General features: G+C 29.9%; 1 long non-coding RNA gene across 1 annotated transcript; it reads left to right on the plus strand.

Moving 5' to 3' along the window:
* The first annotated feature begins 1017 nt into the window (after positions 1–1017).
* LOC107856803 lies at positions 1018–4671 on the plus strand. Its single transcript, XR_007052649.1, has 5 exons — positions 1018–1117; positions 1899–1978; positions 2939–3013; positions 3114–3199; positions 4286–4671. It is a non-coding gene; the product is annotated as an uncharacterized LOC107856803 (long non-coding RNA).
* Positions 4672–11656: the final 6985 nt, after the last annotated feature.

Genomic DNA, 11656 nt, shown 5'->3' on the forward strand with positions numbered 1-11656 from the left:
TACAAATTTTGACAATACTTATTCAATAACACAATTAAAAAGATTTTATTTTAAAACTATCTTTAGCATGTTGATTTATCTTCAAAGAATTAAAATAATTTTTTTTAAAAAAAAATATCATACATGTATTTCTATTTTATGTGTTTTGAAGAATTTATCTTATTTATCACTCTTTTTCGATGCACCTTTTTGGCAGATGAATGCAATATTATGAAATGTTTCATAAAAATATCAACCTAATATTTTATGAAAATAATCTTTATTAGGTAATCTAATCTATTAAAAAATTGGTATTCTTTCATTAAATAATCCTTAAGAAAAATTGGGTTGTGCACATATATAAAAGATCAAAATATGAGTAATTTATTATATATTCTCTCAAATTAAAATTAAAAACTAATTAAGGTTGCCACATCATTTTTCCGATGGAATTATTGTAAAATCCGGTCATAGTGACTTTTGTGATGGTCGGAGTAAAGTTAAATGACCATGAATGAAATGAATGAAATAAAAAAGTGACTTTTGCATAATAGATACAAAGTTAAGTAACCATGAATGAAATGAATAAAAGAAAAGTGACTTTTGCATAATAGATCCAAAGTTAAGTGACCATGGATGAAATTTGCCCTAAATAAATTCTATCACTTACAACTTATCTTTAGTTAGGATTTCATTTAGTAACGCGAGCTACAACAATTCAAATATTTTAAATTGGAGTTTATTTTTTTCCTCTTGATATATAAACTCTTAAAACTTAAAGTGTTCAAAATTTTGCCAAGAATATTTTTTAAAAATAAATTGGTTAATTATCACTTTTTCTAATCCTCCTATTTGAGAAGTTTGTTTTCTAATTGAGCAGGTAAGAAGCATTATTACTACTTATTATAAGTGACAATCTTAAGTTTTCATCGTCCTCAAAGGGACATTTTTGGAATATCATTATGTACTTTTGTAAATGATATTGATAAACATGACAAATTAATGTGGGGCCATCAAAGATGTTTTGATTTATGAAAACACCAAACACGTATATGAAAACTTTTTTCTACATCGGTAAATGTGTCTCTTCATCTTTCAATGGCTTGCTTTCATTGTGCTCTCACAAGAAAAATATAAGGTATTCTACTCTTTTGGTTTGTTTTTTTCCCTCAGCTCTCACTTACGGTTCTTCTTCTTCGTCTTTCTTTTTTTTTTCTCTCCATTTTTGGTGAGTTTTATAGGTGATGTTTTGATTTCCTCTATTTCTTTAACTGTATCTATGTTTTAATCTGAGTGAAATTTTAGGAGATTATTTTTTTATTTGACTGAATTTTTCTTTGTGCATGTGTTAGCTTTGTCTTGATGTTGAGATGGATGACTTTCTTTTGCTCTTCTTTCTTTTCTCCCTGCACATAAATGTCCTCTTTTGTTCTGATTTCTCTTTGCTTAGTTCGTTTTTTTTCTTTTTTTTTTATTTTCATTTTGTTTATTTCTTACAGCTATATTATATCAGTCTGAGTAAAATTTTTTAAAAATTTTAGGAGTTGATATTTTATGATTTTGACCGAGTATTTTCCTGTGCATGTGTTGCCTATGTCCTAAGAATAATTGAAGAAGATATTTCGATTTTCTTTTAGAAATTCAAATATGGTATTTTAATATTTTTGTTTTTACTCTTCTTTCTTTTTTATTTAAGCCTCTATTTTTTGGCACCACATGTCTATCTTTTCTTATCTTTTACCTGTAACTATATGCCTCTTTTTGTTCTGATTTTGCTTTGATTTATTTGGTCAAGCAAATTGATAGAATTTCTCACTTTGTGTTTTAAGTTCTCTGTTTTGTACTTTAATTATTTCACTTACTTATTGCTAATTGAATATTGATGGATATTTAATTACCTTATGTATTAAGTTTTTCAGGATTGTGAAAGTCAAATTTGTTCTATATGCTGAAAATTACCTCTTCATGATGAAAAACATCAACACTTCTTCTATAAAAGGTAATTTATGTTTCCTTGATGTGGTGTGTTCAGTTATATAATACTTGATTGTTCTGCTCCATATATATTTTATACTGTATGGTTGTGTGCGCTGTTGAAATCTTGAACATCATAGCGCCTATAGAGAAATGTCGTTTGAGAAAAGACAATACTTCTAGAACGATGTGTTATCTCTTTCTGAATAAATTTCCTCATCAATAACAGAGTATTCATTTAGTTGGACTTACGAAATTACCCATCAGCAACTACAATGCTGACTTTTTGTTATTTATTTAGTTGGAGTGTAATGGTTGCAAAATTACTATTTCACATATTTTTGAAAGTAGGAGTTACGCAAGATGAAGAAAAAAATTGCTTGTATTCATTTCGTATAGAGGCAATTTTGACACTTTTCTTGTTATAACTCTACACGCTTAATTATATTGCTTATGGTTCTGAAAGTTATAGTAAATACAATCAAATCACATGATATGATGGAAAGAGATCTTTTGCCTGAAATTTCATTGAGATTTGTTAGATTGAGTTTTCTGGTGCCCTCAAAATTAGGTAGTTGTATAAGATTTCTATTAATAAACTAGAAAATCACCACAGGCATTAACAACTCCCCTATGCATTCAACTTTGATTGAAGAATATAGAGAGTTCCGGAGAGAGGTAAGAGAAATAATCCTCAAAATTCAAAAACAATGCTACTGGATCAATAAAACAAATATTTGTTAATATCTCTTCTGTGTGTGCACCATGTTTGATAGAAATTAGAAAGGTCATTGTTCATTTGAGAGAGCTTAAAATTAGAGTTTTACTACTGAAAACTTTTAAATTAATGTTGCATAATAAAAATCTATGGTTAAATGTTGCCTACAGTTTCAAAATTGTTTATACAAGAACTAATTATGTCAAGCACGTTTCTTATTTATAACTTATTGACCTTTTGCACCTTATGTTTTAACATTACTATCAGAATGACATTTTTGGTGATGAGTTGGTGCACTGTTGGAAGACATGAGGAGCTCTTAACGTGGAATCAAACGCAAAGGTTTTCACAACCATCCCACCTGTTTTTTGACAAACTGAAAATTTTGCTATGCAGAAAAAATATCTGAGAACAATATCATCATTAATTTACGTTTGTGAAGCTCTCTGATAAGCATGTATTAAGGTTGTGGCTGCATTGATTCAAGGAGGCCAGCAAACCTGATTATTAATTCACCTAATCCCCCAGGTAATTAACGTTATAAATTTGGTATGCATTGATCACATAAAATTAAGAGAAACAATTTTATCTTTCTGTAAATTCCTGCACTTATTTAGATAGATGATTTGATAAATACTTTTTGTATGAAAATGTATAGTGATGAGATAAACTGAAGGGATAAATTTAGATAGGATGATACAACACTGGCAATACGAATTGTTTGCATTTGGTTCTTCCTATTTTTTTTAGTTTTTTTCTCTTTTTTAATCATTCTCACAAATACTCTCTGACCTTGGTTTATATTTTTATAACATTGTGAAAGAGAAATTAGATCAATCATATTCACAGATCAACAAAATTAATGTAACAAATTTTACCACGATTGTTTAGTTTACCTGAATATAACATACTCATATAGTCTCGCAAAGTGGAGTCTGGAAAGAATAGGGTGTACGCAAACCTAATATCTACCTCAAAGGTAGAGCGCCTGTTTACCTCAACGAAACATTGAATTTTTATTGTGTATGTCACTATTCTTTCTTCTTTTGTTCATGGGATGCTTTGACTCTTTCTCTTGGGACATACATGATTGGAATCACACTATTTGAATTGATTGGCTAATAAATATACTAAGCTAGCTTTATATTCATTTTTCTTATTTCACTCTGATAAAGTATTATATTTGAAATGTTACATAATAAACTTATTGCTTGATGGTGCAGAACCCTTGAAAATGATGGGTAGGTCCAGTCAAAATAGGATTTAAAATACTAAAGCTAGGGCTCATACTTTGATCTTCAAAGTCTATAGCATCTGCTTCCTAGACTTGCTCTTGTATGCTTGACTGAAGGTTGTGTTTCTTGTTTATACTTGAACTGGAAAAAGGGGAAACAATAACAATAAGGTTGTTGGCTTGGAAAGCTTAAACAAAACTTAGCAGAACTTGCTGTAAACTTTGCATTCAGAGGTTAATGTGATGATCAGAATAAATTACCTTTCTGATTTTGAGTTCATCATCAATTTAATTAGATAATAGGATTGTGAGACTTGTTCGCATTTTGTTTGTGATCTCATTCTGATATTTCATGGACTTGCATATTGCAAAAATCACAGAAAAGAGGGAGTAACAATTTCTCAACCACACTTATTGAAGACTTTCTGAAGCTTCTCTGCTTTCCAGAATGCAATTGCTGGTGCTGAGGGTTCATAGTAATAATTGGTTGATGCATTGACTTGGTTTGATGAACGAAATACACAGACATTTTGTGTCATAGATTTTTGAAATCATTACAGCTTCATGAAAGCGATATTTTTTAGATGCTGTATAAAGATGTCCAAAATTTCTAGGTTGTTTTCTTATGTAAACTATAAGGACATGCCATCTTATGCTTCACGTTTTCCTTCATTATGTAGGAGTTTGTCTTCCAAAAAAATTGTACTATTTTGTGATATATTTTAGATTTTTTAGTATGCCATGGTTTTATCTCAGTTATAGATCACTTTGTCGTCTCGCCAGTTTGATATATTTGCTAAGTTTATGACTGAAGTGTGCTCTCCTTACCTACTTTTAAGTTATAATTCTGTTCGAACTCTCTAAAAAAGTTGTTCTTATGTAAACTATAAGGACATGCCATCTTATGCTTCACGTTTTTCTTCATTATGTAGGAGTTTGTCTTCCAAAAAAATTGTACTGTTTTGTGATATATTTCAGACTTTTTTGTATGCCATGGCTTTATCTTAGTTATAGATCACTTTGTGGTCTCGCCAGTTTGATATATTTGCTAAGTTTATGACTGAAGTGTGCTCTCCTTACGTACTTTTAAGTTATAATTCTGTTCGAACTCTCTAAAAAAGTTGTTGCACGTGTGTCGGATCTCAAATCCTTCGAAAATATACTTATGAAAGATCCCACACACCTAGAGACATTTTTTAGGAGTCTGAGCAACTTATCTTTTTTGAGATGTTTCATTCTACAGTTGTCATTATTGAGCCTTGTTTGTGACATTTTTATGATTTTAACTTTTAGACAAGCTTTATTGTTTTATTAAAGATTCATTACATAAACATTTCCTTTTTTTCCACTAAAATAATGGGTAGGTGAAGGAAAAAATGGAGAGGAGATTATAAGGTGATCCAAGTATGCATCAACAAATGTAGATTCAAATTAGTTGGTGGCCTAAAAAGTAAACACCATACTTGCACCATAAAAATATGAATTTACAACACAATCAGAAAGTACTGATGCAAAGTTAAAGGTCATACTTGTGTATTATGCCTCAGAAAGTATCAAATTCTAATTTTATGAATGGTGTCGCTCTTTAGTAAGGAACGTTTTACTTTTCAACCTAAAATTTTCTAGTATAAGGTTATACCTACGTGGTAAATGATACTGGGGCAAACAAGCCAAAAGCTCAAATTAAGGTGAAGTTTAAATGGAGTCTTTACTAATCACACCTTTTCTTTCTTTACAGATAAAATATGATTCAGTATAATTGAAAACCTTTCTTTGTCTTTTCACCCTTGAGTCAAACATAGACCTCTAACTAAAGTTGAAGTTCAAATAAATATCTTTCTTTGTCTTTTCACCCTTGAGTGAATTGACACTTTTGATTAAGGTGAAGTTCAAATGGTCTCTTTAATAGTCAAATTTCACCTTACCATCTTTCTCTTGCCTTATATAGCTTATATAAGGTAATTCTTTGTCCAATTGAAACGTCTTTCTTTGATTTTCTTGCCTCTTCAACTAAGATATTCCTACCATCATGTGTTGTCTATTATTGATGATCATATGGTGTATATGAGGCTTTTGGAGCATATTTGTTGATCTTACGATGATTAGATTCACAAGATTTTTTAAAATCTTTCTAATAGCTTATAATATTTTTGAGATACTCTGTAAGCTGTTGCAAAAAATATGACAAGAAAATTTCGTCGTATTTTTATTTTTCCGTCACTTATATTAATTATTAATTATAACAATATTTTTATATCCCATTTATCATGGTTGTTAAATATAATATTTGAACTCAAAATTTGATGTATTTTTATTTTTATACCGAATATATTTGATGTGTTTTATGCATATTTTGTGGCTACTGAAGGTGATAACAAATTTTTACACTTGGGCCCAAGCTTAGAACAGGCCACGACCACTAGTAATTCATATATGTAGGGATGACCATGGAACGGGTGGAATGCATAATTGCGGTAACCCCGCACATTTTTCAATTACTGTATGCAGCTTATGCAATTGAAAGCTTTATCAAATGACAATCCTGCCTTTTTTCTGTGTGTCATGGATGCGAACAAATTTTGGTTATATTAAAAGTAATTTGTAAAAATCCCAATTTTTTTCAAAACCTCATAAAATTCCAATTTTTGGTCATTGATAATAAATGTTTATTAACTTAGATACATACTACGGATACATATTTCAATTAAACTAAATAACACTTTTTAAGGAATGTAACAGATAATGTAGCATTAAAACAACAATTAAGCTAACTAATTATGGTAAAAATTAAAATAAAATCTCATGATTTTTGATAATTAGTTTGTTATTCCACCATTCTAAACCAAAAATTTTCCATAATTTATTTTTAAATTTCAAAAACTTCATACGACTTCTTCAAAACAATCAATCGATCATTTTTTTAATTTTGTTTGTGTATCCGAAATAAATATTTTAGTGTTGTTACGTCATTCCAGTGTTTGGGTTAACAAAATCAACTAAGTTGGATATAAGAGCGATAGCATCGTCATCAGCAAACATGTAACTTACGAAAATATGATTTCGATAATTGCTGAAGAACTGAAAATCGATGAAATTCGAAAAAAAAAAATTGAGGCTCGTTACAAATTTTTATGCCAAAAAATCGTACAAGAAAAGGTATGATGTGTTTTTTATGTATCAATTGTTGTGAATTATCTCTACGTTAATTTAATTTTGCATCTAACGTTTGGTTCATTATTATTTTACAGTAATTTTTTGTCCTTATGCTAATAACGTCGAGATACATTTTTAATGTTAATGATACATTTTGCTCATCTTGTATATGAGTTTATATAGTTCTGATTAATTATGCATCTCGTTTTGTTTTAGTTTTATCTATAACAACATACGAAACAAACATAAAAGTTTTATTTTAGTTACATGTTATACATATTTGTGCAGTTAATGTATCTAGTAATCTGTTTTTGGCAGTAAGTGAAGAAATATAAGTTGAAGTTTTATTTTCATTGATTCAGCTATGTCCTACGATGCCGTTCGGAGGATAGTGGTTGGACTAAAGAAAAACAGGCTCAAGAAATCAAGTGAAACAATGACATCGAACAACAATTATTGCGGGAGATGTGGTTATGAAGGTCACAACAGGCGTACTTGTAACTTCTTTCCAAAAGAGGAGTGACAATGTAGTTGACTGATGAATAATGTTGAATAATTTCTCAGTTTGTTGCTGAATTTTTTAACTCTTTGATTCGACATTTTAATTGATGATATTGTTGTTTTTTAAGAATTTTTAGAAAAACAGTTACCCAAATAAATTGTTGTTTTCGTACCTTTGTTAATTAGTTATATATGTTTTCATAAGCTCATTGTCGTGACACATCAAATAGAAATTAAGATACATTGAACTGATAATGTTATAAAATTGTATATTAGTAGTTCGGCCATTGCAAATGATTGAAAAGAGAAACATTTTTATAGGATGTATCTCCATAAATTTATAGATACAAGTTTACAAAATTTGTATTTAATATAAAAAATAATTTATCAATATTATTAAGATTTGGTACTATAAGTTCTTATACTTTTTGTTATGCAGGTTAGTGACAAACATGTATTCGGATTAACGAAAAAACTGTTACAGATACATAATAATGCAATGTTGTGTTGCTTATAATCATTATATAGTAAAATATGCTTCCTTTTCTATATACATACAATTTAGTAATATGTATCTCATATAAATTTTAGATACAAGTTTAAATAATTGGTATCACTTGTAAAATCTAATATGTTAATAGTTTTAAGAGTTAGATCTATTAAATTATGCTACAATTTGTTATGCACTTTAGAGACAACATGTCTTAGTAGGAACAAAAAACGATTACAGATACGTAACAATGCAATGTTGTGTTGCTTTCTACCATTATATTGTATTATATATTTCATTATTTTAGATACATACAATTGTAAAATATGTATCTAATACAGTGTCTTTATAAAGTAAGAAAAACGTATATCGAAACATAATTATATCTTTAAATGTTTCAGCATTGCGTTAAAATGGGTGCCAAAGTAGAAGGTTTTAATCATTAAAGAAACATAATGTATGTTTATCTACACATTACTAACATCATCAAAACATTGTCAAAGTTTATAACATCATCAATGATTTTAATATTCAACTAGCAAACAAATAAACAACTACTGAATATGCAAAACACGGTCTGTTTGTTTTGGTGCGAACTTGCTAATTGGCCTTGGTGGATCGTTATTCTGACAAAAATAGTGATTCTTTGCTTTTTCAGATTTGTACTAGCACAAAAAACTAGCATATCTCAGACGATGGTATTGAGCATCAATACTAGAAGATAGAATGCCTAATTTCTTGCTCAGATACTCGGCATAGACAACTATAAATACATTGCAATCTCTGCATAGCAATCACTAATTTAATTAATAACACCTATATACTCATATATCAAAATATAATTATATCTTTAAATGTCCCACCCTTCTTGAGTTGCAAGTTCCTTACCAACGTCGGCATTATAGTAATTCGCATAAGTCTTATCGATGTACACTTTGAAAAAACAATCTGTGGTAGTGTATCTGTTGGTTGGAAAATTCTTGTTCTTGTACTTCTTCCTCAAGTAGTACATGATGACATCCAGATGATGTTCAAATTGTAATCAAATGGAATATATGTTATAGCAGGCAAATGTAATGATTATTACTTAGATAAAAATTAAATTATTTTTATATCTAATGTGATTAAAGGAAAAATGCAGGAAACTGAAAGAGCAACAAATGAAAAAGATACATATTAATATAGAACAATACATGTTTTGTTATTATGTATCTAAAACAAATTACATTCAAGACCATCTTTTACAATTAAATTATATATATGACAAGCACACTTAACATGAAATATTTCAGGTAACGGCGGAGAGAGTTCAGCTTTTAACTTTTCAATAGCAGTCTTGTTGTTAAAAGCATTATTAAAAGCAATACATAAAATTTTTCTTTCAATACCATAAAATTCTGCAACTTTACTAATAGATTCAGAAATAAACTCTCTAGTATGTCTACGATCTTCATCATACAAAAAAGCTAGAATACGTTTTTGCATAACAAAATTACTATCAATCTAATGACAAGTAATGGTTAAACAATTATTTTTATTAACAGCACATCCAAGATCAGAAGTTAGAGTCATTCTACATTGAATATTTTTTAATAATATAGATCAATAATAAACATATTATGAATAAAGTCTAAGAATATCGGCCCGACAAGTACCCCTAGGAATATCATTAAACATAGGATTATAAATTGCTTGAATCTAATGAATAAAAGCATCTGAAGAAGGAAAAGTGAAAGACAAACAACCCACAAATACCATTTTTGCTATTTCTTCCCGATCCCTCAATTTATTATAATTCTAAATTAACTGACCGATTGTTGGGTTCATTCTAGTTTGTGTTGGCCCACCAACAGTCTCACCACCTTGTGCAATAAGTAACTCTCTAGCGTGATTATCTTTTATATGTCTCATCAACGAACCCATACCCCCTTGATTGCCTTCTCTTTTATGCTGAAATACTTGTTGACAAATATTGCATTGCACCTTAATTTTGTTCTTCTATAGGTGTAAAAAATTCTCATGCAATACTAGTTTTTCCACGAGTTTTTGGGACAACGGGGAGGAAGATTAACCGATTCAGATCTAACATTTGCATTTTCTACTACGGGTGTCTTACCAATATTTTCATCATCTTCATCTAAATTAACCGCATCTACTTCATTTTCTTCTTCTGTACCATAATTTTTCTGAGCTTCTCCATAATCCATATCATGAGCACCTACACCTACTTCTTCGTCAAAAGGTTGATTAAGCGGTACCTGAGGCATACGGGTATATCTACTACTTGAACTACCTCTACCGGAACCGCCATCAATTCATTTTTTACTACCACTACCACTTCTGGGATAAATTTTTTTGATACTTTTATTTATGTTTATTAATTTATCCATAGTATAAATCAAACTAAAGAATATTCAAAATACACAAAAATAATAAAAACAAATTGTATACACTACATTAAAAGAGATGGAACGACAATACCAAATTTTGGAAGTATCCAAAAGTTGCGACTTTAGAAAAGTTCCACTTGTATTTGTAATCGCAAAATTAAAAAATAAAATTAAGTACTTTAGGATATAATTATAATATTTGAGAGAGATTGAGATTTGACCGAATGAGAATTGTGTGGAAAATGATTTGAAAGTGTAGGATATTTATAGAAAATTTTTTGAATTAAAGAAAATTTTTTGAATTTTTTTTTTTGTAAATATTTAAGGCCATTTGGCCGTTGGCAGCCCCAAACGGCTATAATGCCATTGGGCCCAACAGTTCAAATAGCAAATTGCAGCCCAACGTTCTATTTTTTCAAAAAAAAGAAAACTAACTGGGCCGGGTAATCGGTAGGCCTGGTCCGGGTTCATACCTGGCCAGCAAAACAAATAGCCCAACCCAGGACCGGCAGCCCTGTAGCCCGGGGGCTCACTGAGCCAAGTCAAATCAGGTCGAGTCATCTACATGGGTCGGGCTTACCATGCCAGAACGGGCCAGCCCGGCCTATTTGACAAGTTACTCTTAATTGCTTCAAATGTACTTTACACATCTGTAATTTTCTCCATATTTTAAGCATACCCTTTCTTTTGAAGATTTATTCCACGTCTGTTGAATAAGTAGTAGAAATTTATCATCATTAGTGAGGGCATTAATAAACCTGAATGGTTTAATACCTTGTGCATTTCTATTTGTTACTACAATGTGAATAGAAGCATGGTCAAATAGATTATTCTCCAGGAACTGAGCTGTAAGACTACTATACTGTAGTATCCATAATTCATTACATATAGCCCTATCAATTTTGCTCCACACATGTTTATTAGTTCAAGTAAAGTGTTTTCCAGTATGCTTCATGTCTACCATGTTCAACTCCTCAACTATTTTATCAAAATCTATAATATCAGACTCAACTATAGGTTGTCCTACCACTCTATCTTCACTGTTGAGAGAAAAGTTAAATTCACCACAAACACACCATGGTATATCAATTTGTGCCCCTATTCTTGTTATGCCCTACCATATTTTCTTTCTTTCTTCCATATTATTGTTGCAATATACTACTTTTAGAGCACAACTAAATTTTGAATTTCTATCTTTTACTTTGAAGTTTAAGAAT

Source organism: Capsicum annuum, chromosome 1 (assembly GCF_002878395.1).
Source record: "Capsicum annuum cultivar UCD-10X-F1 chromosome 1, UCD10Xv1.1, whole genome shotgun sequence".
Lineage (NCBI taxonomy): Eukaryota > Viridiplantae > Streptophyta > Magnoliopsida > Solanales > Solanaceae > Capsicum > Capsicum annuum.